This window comes from Nelusetta ayraudi, unplaced genomic scaffold (assembly GCF_046127955.1).
Source record: "Nelusetta ayraudi isolate G7.1 ecotype Tasmania unplaced genomic scaffold, CSIRO-AGI_Nayr_v1 ptg000056l, whole genome shotgun sequence".
Taxonomy (NCBI): Eukaryota; Metazoa; Chordata; class Actinopteri; order Tetraodontiformes; family Monacanthidae; genus Nelusetta; species Nelusetta ayraudi.
In genome coordinates this window covers 2,115,749-2,125,000 of record NW_027466106.1, presented here as the reverse complement: position 1 = coordinate 2,125,000, position 9,252 = coordinate 2,115,749, and positions in this window count along the sequence as shown.

Genomic DNA, 9,252 nt, shown 5'->3' with positions numbered 1-9,252 from the left:
CTGTATCATCTGCCAGCTTTCCTTGGGTGTCACATCATGTACGAGGGACCGGGACCTCCACCCTCCCTCCCACCCTGAACGAACCCCCTTCCTTCCTCTCACCCGTTCCACCTGCAGAAATCTCTCAGTGCGGGCTAATGGTTACATTACCTAGCAGAGTCCATGACTAGCCAGGCTCTACTGCCCTGCAGATTATGCCTGACCCAATTTCTGCAACAGCCGCCCTGTGTTTCTGGGAAAATGGATAGCGTTAGACAACAGCGGTGATTTATGGCTAACTCCTGCACCAGCGAGGAGGTGAGGCGCAGGAGGATGAATTTGTGGCAGATACTGGTAGAGAGGAGGGGGGAGAAAACGGGGAATTGAGAGAGGGAGAGAGGGAGAGAGAGAGAGAGAGAGAGAGTGAGAGAGAGGGATAGGGGACTGTAACACTTATGAAAAGGAGCAATAGTTTTGGTTGAATGAAGCTGTTTATTAGTTTTCCAAGTGGTCATTATGTCATCGGGTGTGACAGCAACGCGCAGCTCTTTTGGATGGATGTTTACACCCCAGTGGCTTGTGGGAAATCTGCATGACCTGTCACCTGGGCTCGCTTGATTTACAAGATGCGTGCGTGTGAGTGTGTGCATGTGTGCGCGTGTGTGTGTGCGTGTGCGTGTGTGTGCGCGGTGGCACAGCGACGAGCAAAGCAGGGGGAAAAAAAATGGAAAACGGCGTCAGTGAAGGAAAGAGACAGAGGGGAGCGGTGGGTGGGTGGGGGGGCAGTGATGTAACTATGTATCACCGCAGTGGCAGGTGTGAATTACAAATTTTAATAGCCGGGGCGATGAAAATGATTTGAAGTGGTTTAAGCGGCAGAGAGACAGCGAGCGGCGCGGTGATGAAGATTTGTTGGGACGGTGTGTTGTGCCTTAGGATTCATCAAACCTGCCCGCTAAGGTGAAAAGCAAGTGTAATTCACAGCGCGCCGTAATTTATGGCGGCAGTAATGGAAACTGTGGGGGCCGCACGCTGAGAGGCGAAGACAGAGCGCCGGGCAGAATTGATTCTCGGGGGGTTTAGTTTTTAGAGCATCTTCCAATGGGGAAGATGACTTATGAGGGGGAAAAGCCCCTGAATATCACCGCCTTAGATTTAAACAAACTGCGGGAACGTTGAATTTTTATTTATTTTTTCTTTACAACCTTCTTCCCTTTGAAGAAGTCTGTTGCCAACCGTGAGTTTGAATGAGGGCCTCTCAACTGCCCTGGCATCATATTTACAGCCGTTTGATTTGGGCGTGCGTGCGTGCGTGCGTGCGTGCGTGCGTGCGTGCGTGCGTGTGTGTGCCTGTGAGCGAGCGCAGCTTCATGTTAGAGTGGGAGGTTACGAAGTATAACACCACGAAGCAGATGCAGAGCCTCGGGTCTGCCTCGAGACGGGAGTTTTAAAAGCGATTGCGATGCATTAAGCCAGACAACTCTCAAGACCTGTTTGCTCCCTAAATGAATTTGAGGGGAGCCTAACGAGGTTTCGGAGGCTGGCCCTGTCATCCGCCGGCTTTAACCAGCCCCTGTGTTTGTGGTTTAATGGTTAAAAAGGGGAGCTCGGAGCAGAAGTGATTTTTCTTGATTCTGTTTTATATCAACTGGAAATGAAGGAGATGAAGGGAAATTGTATTTGCCTCTGCGCCCCCCACTCCCATCTGAATCCCCCCCCCCCAACCCCATTGGCCACTTAACAGGCCGAGGAACATGATGCTGGATGAGGAGGGGGGGGGGGGGCAACGTATGGATAGTGTCAATTACGCTTCATTTGAAGAGGACGTGAAGCTCGACCAAAACTGAAGCAGCGCAAGCATATCAAGCATCAGCTCTCTCAAAATTCTGATTATAAAACTAAAAAGACCAACAACAAAAAAAAATCGATACACTTCAATTCTTTAGTTGTCAATGAAAGCGTGCTAGAATATGGGAACTGACCCTTTGTGATGTCACAAAGGGCACGAGGTGAAGACTCCTCGGTCAGGTCAGCCACCTTTGTCTTGTCTTTTCTCCATTTCCAACATGGAACTTGTAACAAAACCAAACATAGATTTTAGTTGGAATAAAAAATAAATAAATGAATATGCAAACAAAGAGTTACTGTAGAGATATTCTGGGCAATTCAGTGTCTGTGCAGTCTGGGATGGAGAAACAGGTAAAAAATACGGGACCTTTAAGAAACCAAAGTCGAATACGAGCAGCTCCTTTGTTCAGACCACAGCGGCTGCCCTTGCGTCTATGACTTAAACCCTCCTAGAACAATATTTGGCAGGGGGGGAATCCACCCCAATCCAAGCCCTTCTGCCATTAATCGGCACTAATGGCAAAATGCATTACACTTCATTGTTAAATTACCAGCCATTTCTTGAAGTGTCGCCTCTGAAGCGCCATTCGCCGTCCAATATGCATCAAACCATTACAGGGCGCGGCGAGAGGCCGGGCCTACTCCTCTATAAAGGTAAGTCCATTAGCATTACCTTTGACACAATAATGAATGTGAGATACAATTTTCCGGGAGGCTCTCCATTTTGAATTTGTAAGGACAATGGGGGGGGATTATCTTGGAGGCCTCGCGCCGCACACTCGAGAGTGAGACCACACTGCGAGGAGAGAGCTCTGCAACAGTTGTTATCACATCCTCCCCCCCTTCCCCCCCCCCCCACTTCCCCGCCTCAGCCCTTCCCTCTGCGCCAAGACCCTCTCAGAGAGAGGCAGGGAAGATAAAGCATGTCATTATTCTATTAAAGACCTACAATTTTTGTAATGGGACTTGCAGCGGTCGGCAGAAGTGCAGGCAGCTTCTTCAATATCCTGGACATTATTTGCTCGTTTAGTTAAATGATGTTTCTAATTCCCTCATAATTACTTGTAATGAGGCTACCTCCCTCGTTTTGATGCGGCTACATCTTAATACAGCATGGCATTCTTTTTTAGGGATAATTACCTCTCATGAGGCCAGGGACCGAAGCCGGGGTTTGTTGTGCGCTGCACACGTGGCAAATTGGCTTGTTTCCTGCCATCTTGTCTTCCTGCAAATTGGTAAATTAAGTTTCTCGGCTGGAGCATTAGAACTGTTAAGTTTGCTTTCTCGGTTCCCTTTAAATTACTGACATCACTGATGGAGATGGCTGAATAGCCTGTCTTTTGTCTCGTTTATCTTGCAGACTGTTTATTTACAGTTTACATGGAGGATATAAAGGGAGATGAATGATTATTTGTTGAGCACAGTTGTTTTTTTTTTTACATTAAGATGTGGTTGTTGCTTGCAAAAAAAACCCCTCATCCTTTATGTGAAGACTTTCCAATTTATCTGCAGGACTATAAATGAGAAAATGTTATATTTGCATGTTGAGGATTTAGAGAGAGACATCCGTGTGTAATCGATCTTTTCCTGTTCGCCTCCTAACCAGCAGACCTGTCTGTGGTGTCTCTCCATAATGATCCAGCTGCCGCACTCCGACCGCAGCCGTCGCGGGGTCGGCTGAGGGGTTTTTATTTCTAAGTGCTGATGTGTCGCAGACAGTTTGGCTCTACAACGGACTGTTACGCGCCGATTAAAGAGGGGGAAGGAGCGCTCCCGCAGGGCGGCCTCGTACATTTACCCCGACCACAGAAAGGTCTAACGTTTACACCCTGGCGCTGACATGACCTTCAAATAAGGTCCTCTCGCTGGCCGGGCTGGATACTGGAACTGTCTGACGGAGGGCTGCAGCAGCAGGGCGAGCAAACAGACAGGAAGGAAATCAAATCCTCCGGTGCCAGGAATTACCTGCCTGCAGAATGAGGAGTTGCAAGATGCGGCTTTTATTGGAAAATACAGGAAACGCATACGGCCAGAAAAATGTGTTTCCAAAAGTCAAGACTCTTGTCAGAATGTTGTAACGTAATATAAAAACAACTCTTTCATGCACCAAATTACCCACATTGAAACCTCATCAGTCACATATCGCACACATATGACACAATCGCATCGTCGGCTGCGTGGTCTTTAATATTTTGAGACCGCAGACGGGGTTCTCAAGCGATCCCCTTGTCTTCCGAGGCGCGGAGATGTGTTTGTTATGAGATCTGATATCGGTGCGCTTCGCAATGCGGAGGCTTGGGATCTCTTTGTAAGGACCAAGTGGTCTCTTTTCAGCTGCAGGGGTCCGGTGTATAGAGAGATGATCTGTCACTTCTCCCCAAGACTGACTGCTGACCGGCGTAGCCTGCAGCGCGGCGGGCAGGGAGCACAATAAAGGCAGCACGCTATCATCTGACAGCTAATTAGGGATCACTCCCCTGGAAGGGAGTGGAGTCTCTTTGAAGGAATGAGGGGGAGGAAAGAGAGCGGGAGGAGGTTTCTAAAATCAGTGTGACGTGTCAGTCAGAGCCACAAGGCACCTGCAGCTTTTTTAGACGGAGCTGCTTAGAGTTAGCGAAAGAGATTTTTATGTTATCTTGATTAAAAAAAACGAGAGTTGCTTTGTTTTTGGCATTTTACAAAAAAAACCCTCCCTCAATAAAGCAGTGACCAGTTTGTGTGCACGTACACTGTGTTACATCTCATCTAATCCACACGCCCACTTTTAAAGAGACCTGGGATTCCTTGAAACCACATTTGTTGCCATTAGTTGGGTGTAAGTTTACATGCACATCCTCTGGACCGGTGTCGGGCTTTCTTGCAGCCTTTTCTTGGAGGGACAGTGGCTAGAATAGGAGAGGGAGGATACAAGGGGGTAGCCTCCCCCGCCACCCACCCCTTCAATGCGTCATGGCAAGCAGGGTGTAACACGAGCCTCCCCTCTGGCGCTGGCGTGGCCGGCCACAGCGCACTCCCGCTCTGCCCCCTTAGCAACCCCCGAGACCCTTTTAAAGGGATTTGGTCAGTGAGAAAACAAGCTCTTCAAAAGAATCGTCGTCACATTAGAAAGTAATTAGCCGGGCCTGGGGCCGAGGATTCCCTGACCTGACTGATTCTGCACCTCTGAACAATCCGTCTCTGGTGCTAGGCGGCTGGCGAGGCACGTTCCCGGTGCACTCCGGCGGAGGTGCTCTTGGCAGGGCCGATTCCCAGGGTCCTGCAGGTGAACAAACCCTGCAGAGGTCATCGGGAAAGGTTACGGGGGTAATCCATCTGAGTAACGGTCCTGAGACAGAAGCAAGGGCGCTAGCGCTACAGGTGCTGCACGGTTACGGTTGCACCGTTGTTATGAAATGACTGGAAGTATTTGTCTGGGGTGGAAAATAAACTGAGCAAAGACACTCTTCACGGCTCATCAATAAGATGTTTAGGAATTTGGGGCCCACTGTCTCCTGTAGATCAACACAGAATGACCATTCTAGCACATGGCCACCTGTTCCCACAAAGCCTGGAGGGCCCACTGGCAGCAACCCTTCCTCTCACCATAAGACAAACTAATCTCACTGGGAAAAGAAGAGAGATTGGAGGTGTGGAAGAGGCAGAAACATAGAAAGCACATGCTCGGGGGTGGGACCCGACACCGCTGGTCCTCTCTACCAGTGCCTCTGATGGTTTAAGAGCTACCGTAGCCTTCAGCAATATCGGGCCAACGCTCAGTGGGAGGTAGAGTGAAGGGAGACGAATGAGAAAAAAGGGACGACGTGGGAATCCTATACTCTTCAATCCCAAACACTGACGCTGGAAAGCCTCTCAAAGGATCGGTGCGATTGAGAAAATTCTTTCTTTTGTAAAAAACTTGTTGGATGGTTGATGGTGTTTGAATGTACAGAAAATATATCTTTTTTTAAATTGTCATTGCAAAACACAAGTTGTTGCACAAACTAAATTTTGCTTCAGTTCTGAAAATGTTCAATCTAAGAAGAAACATACAAAAATAGCAGAAAAATGTCTACTGGCAGGAGGGAGGGGCCTCTCATCAAAGGCGTCACTGCCGATGTGGTGAGACACCGTGGGGAAGGAAGGAAAACATACACTTGTTAACCCAGCAGGAGCCAGAACTGAGGCACTGAGCAATTGGCCAATTAGGACACGGTCCATCATGTCAAACTTATTTGCAAAGGCGAAGGCTTAACCCCGAGGCTTCGGAGGACGGGATCAAAGGGTGTCCCCCGCGGGACCGCATGGAGATCCTTCAAGAAACGCTGATCCCGAGCTTTTGTAAAGGAATCTTCTAATTACAATAAATCTCCACTGTGAGCTTAGAGACAGCAGCGCTGGGTACAGTGGCTATATGATAGCAGTGGCCCGGGGGGGCCTGCGGCAGCCAGGCCTATAGATGTCTGGAGAGGAGACTGATAGCAGATAGTGGCTGCCACCGGGAGAGTGGCCTCTCATTTGGCCTGGGTCAGAGCTTCAGAGAGCGATCACAGCTCTGGAGGCTCAGGCTGACCAGCACCTCTCAGCCTTTATAGCCCCTGGTGTGTAACAAGGTCTTTGACCTTGCCCACAGATTAGTATCAGTGTCAGTATTAGCTCGGGATTTTAACTCTGTTCTTTTGACGGTTACTTCACCAACTTGTTTCACGGTTGTTGGCTTTTTTGTTTTTTTGTTTGTTTTTTTACATATTTGATAGATTTAAAAATAAAAATAATACAAAAGGATGAGATGTGAAGCATTGGCAACCCATTATTAGAGAGGTGTGATGTTTTTGTCACATAAACCAACTTCTACCTTTGTGTTGTCGGCCAACAATAGTAAATTATTATAATTACATTTGTTTTGTTGTAAATGCAATTTACCTAAAAATCAACACTTGGATGTCACATAATACAAACACCTTGTTGGGATTTGCTATTCAAATACCTACTGACACGATTAATATCTGAAAATAGCACCAATCAGGATGGATTTGAATGTTTTTTTTCACACACTGCCTCTGACAGGACAGCATGACAACGGCTGCAACAGGGAGGGTTCATCGGCTTGATGCTCGGCCGTCACGTATTGAATCGCGCTTACAAAAAAAAAAAAAAAAACCTTCTTTGTTCCTGGCTTGAGCGAAGCTGCGTGACACTCTGAGAGCTTCTCAGCAGGATCCACTGTTGGCCAAAGTGGGCGGAGAGAGGAAAAGGTGGGTGGAGGGGGGGGGGGGGCGTAGAGGGCGCAGAGTACTAGTTTGTTCTTCCTGCAATTAGCATTCACGGTTAGCTAAGCAGAACTAATGCAGCGAATCTTTGAATCTCACGTTACCTGTCCTCCATTGGCGGTGTACCTGCAGGCCAGATAAAACTGTAGCGACATCACAACCCCCCTCCCCACCGTATCCATTACAAGCCTTTTATTACCAGCAGTGTTATTGGTAATTCCTTTTGAATGGCCTCGACAAAAAGCACGCAGCGGCTTGGGGAGACTTAAAAAACACAGGATACCACAAGGGTGTGGGTGGATACTGTAATTCTGCAAACAAACCGGGTGGGGGAACCTTTGTTCGTCGGGCCCTCGGACGGAAGGCGCTGAGTTCCGGCGGCACATTTTGATCTGACCTGTTTTAAGTGACACTCTCGCCATGACGACAGCCGGCGCTGTCGCAACGCCAGACAAACACGTCAAGGCCCTTGCCTGACTTGAGTCACATTCGACAAAGATTTCTCTCGCAAATAATTGCAACCAATAACTGATCCGAGCGCCGTGGCGCTACGTCATTTCTCGTACGTCTCCCAAGCATGTAGGTCAGGACTGAGAGATCCACCGCGGGGCGAGCGCACGGACTCTCCGTGTCATCATAATGGGCTGCGGATGAAGCTGCAATGATCTCATGAGTCTTAAGTGACACATCGACGTCGGACGCAGCCCCACGTAATCCCCTGACGATTCCCAGGGCCATGCTTCAGGTTCGACTGCGAATTATTGCTCGCAAATTGATATCAGAAGGTCCAGTGAGAAAAAAAATAAATAAATTGTGAATAATTTATTGAACTGGTTTTATTTTGCCCGTCGGTCAAACTACGCTCAATCAATTTCGCCGACTAATTGTCCACCCGCCGTGCTAACTCTGCCGTATTTACGCTCGGCCAATCATGAGCGGGCTCTCTGAAGTATCATCTTAGTCGCAAACAGGTACAAGCAGCCCAAGTGCTTCCCGATTGATCCGCCGAAGACTCCGACTGCGATGAGGCCACCGTCTGGTCACAGAGAGCGCCGGAGAAGACTCCGCTCAAAATCAATAAGTCTAACTGTGACACTGGCTCTGCTGTCGTCTGCACCCCTATCGGCGAGTCGCCGTGGAGCTGAGCAAGTAGGTAAGTAAGTAAAAAATCATTGAAACGGTAGAGATCCACTGTGCCACAGTGCAACTGCATCGATGCTTTTTAATTGTGCGAGTGGTTTCAAACCTAACTGATATGAATACAAACACGAGTCTCCCCGTCGTCCACTTGAGGTGACTGGGACATATTCTTGATATTAAACTCTTCGAATCAACTCCTTTTTTCGGATGATAAAAACAGCTACCGCGGCTGCACGGCTTCTCTGCATCGCAATTTTACCACCCATTATTATTGCACGGGATCGGAAATTGACTGTTTTAGGCGAGAGAAAGTCGCAGTTTGTGCAGTCAACCCACAGCGATGTCTGGGAAAAGGTTGAGTCACATTTTACCAAATGGCACTCTCATTAGATGAATGTTGTCCGTCCGTGTTTAACGTACATGGTTTTAGCGGCAAATTGATAATGCGGCCGGCCGGCCGGCCAGCCAGGCTCGGCAAACTGAAGCAATTTGCAGAGGAATCCCAAAAGAACCCCCTTTTGCTGCACATGTGCGGGGCTTTTTATTTTGCTGCTGAAATTGCGCTTTGGTGTAAATTGATGACAAACGGAAATATTTCAGCTAAACAGATGCCCTTTCATGTGTGTGTGTGTGTGTGTGTGTTTTTTTGCGAACGCGTGCGCAAACGTGTCTAAATGGAAACGGAGGTGCAACTCCAAGTGCTTCTGCCTCACTTCAATATTTTTCTGTTTGTAACACCCTGCCTCCCTGTTGAACCGCAGCTACTTGCCTCTACTTGTCGTCCAATCTAAATAAAAAAGATTATAATATAATAAAGCACCCATAGTCCCTACTTATTCAGTACTTATTGAGTGGGACAGGGAGATTTATGTAACTCCTCTCGATGAGAGAGAAAGAGGGAAAAAGGAGCGAAACGGAGTTTCTCGATGATTGCGAGGGGGGTTTAAGGTTACTGGCTAATTTCCCGGCCGCTACCTGCCGACAGCGCCACATCCGGTCTCCTCAGCCTCTTCCAATATGGAACAGTACAATCTGTTAT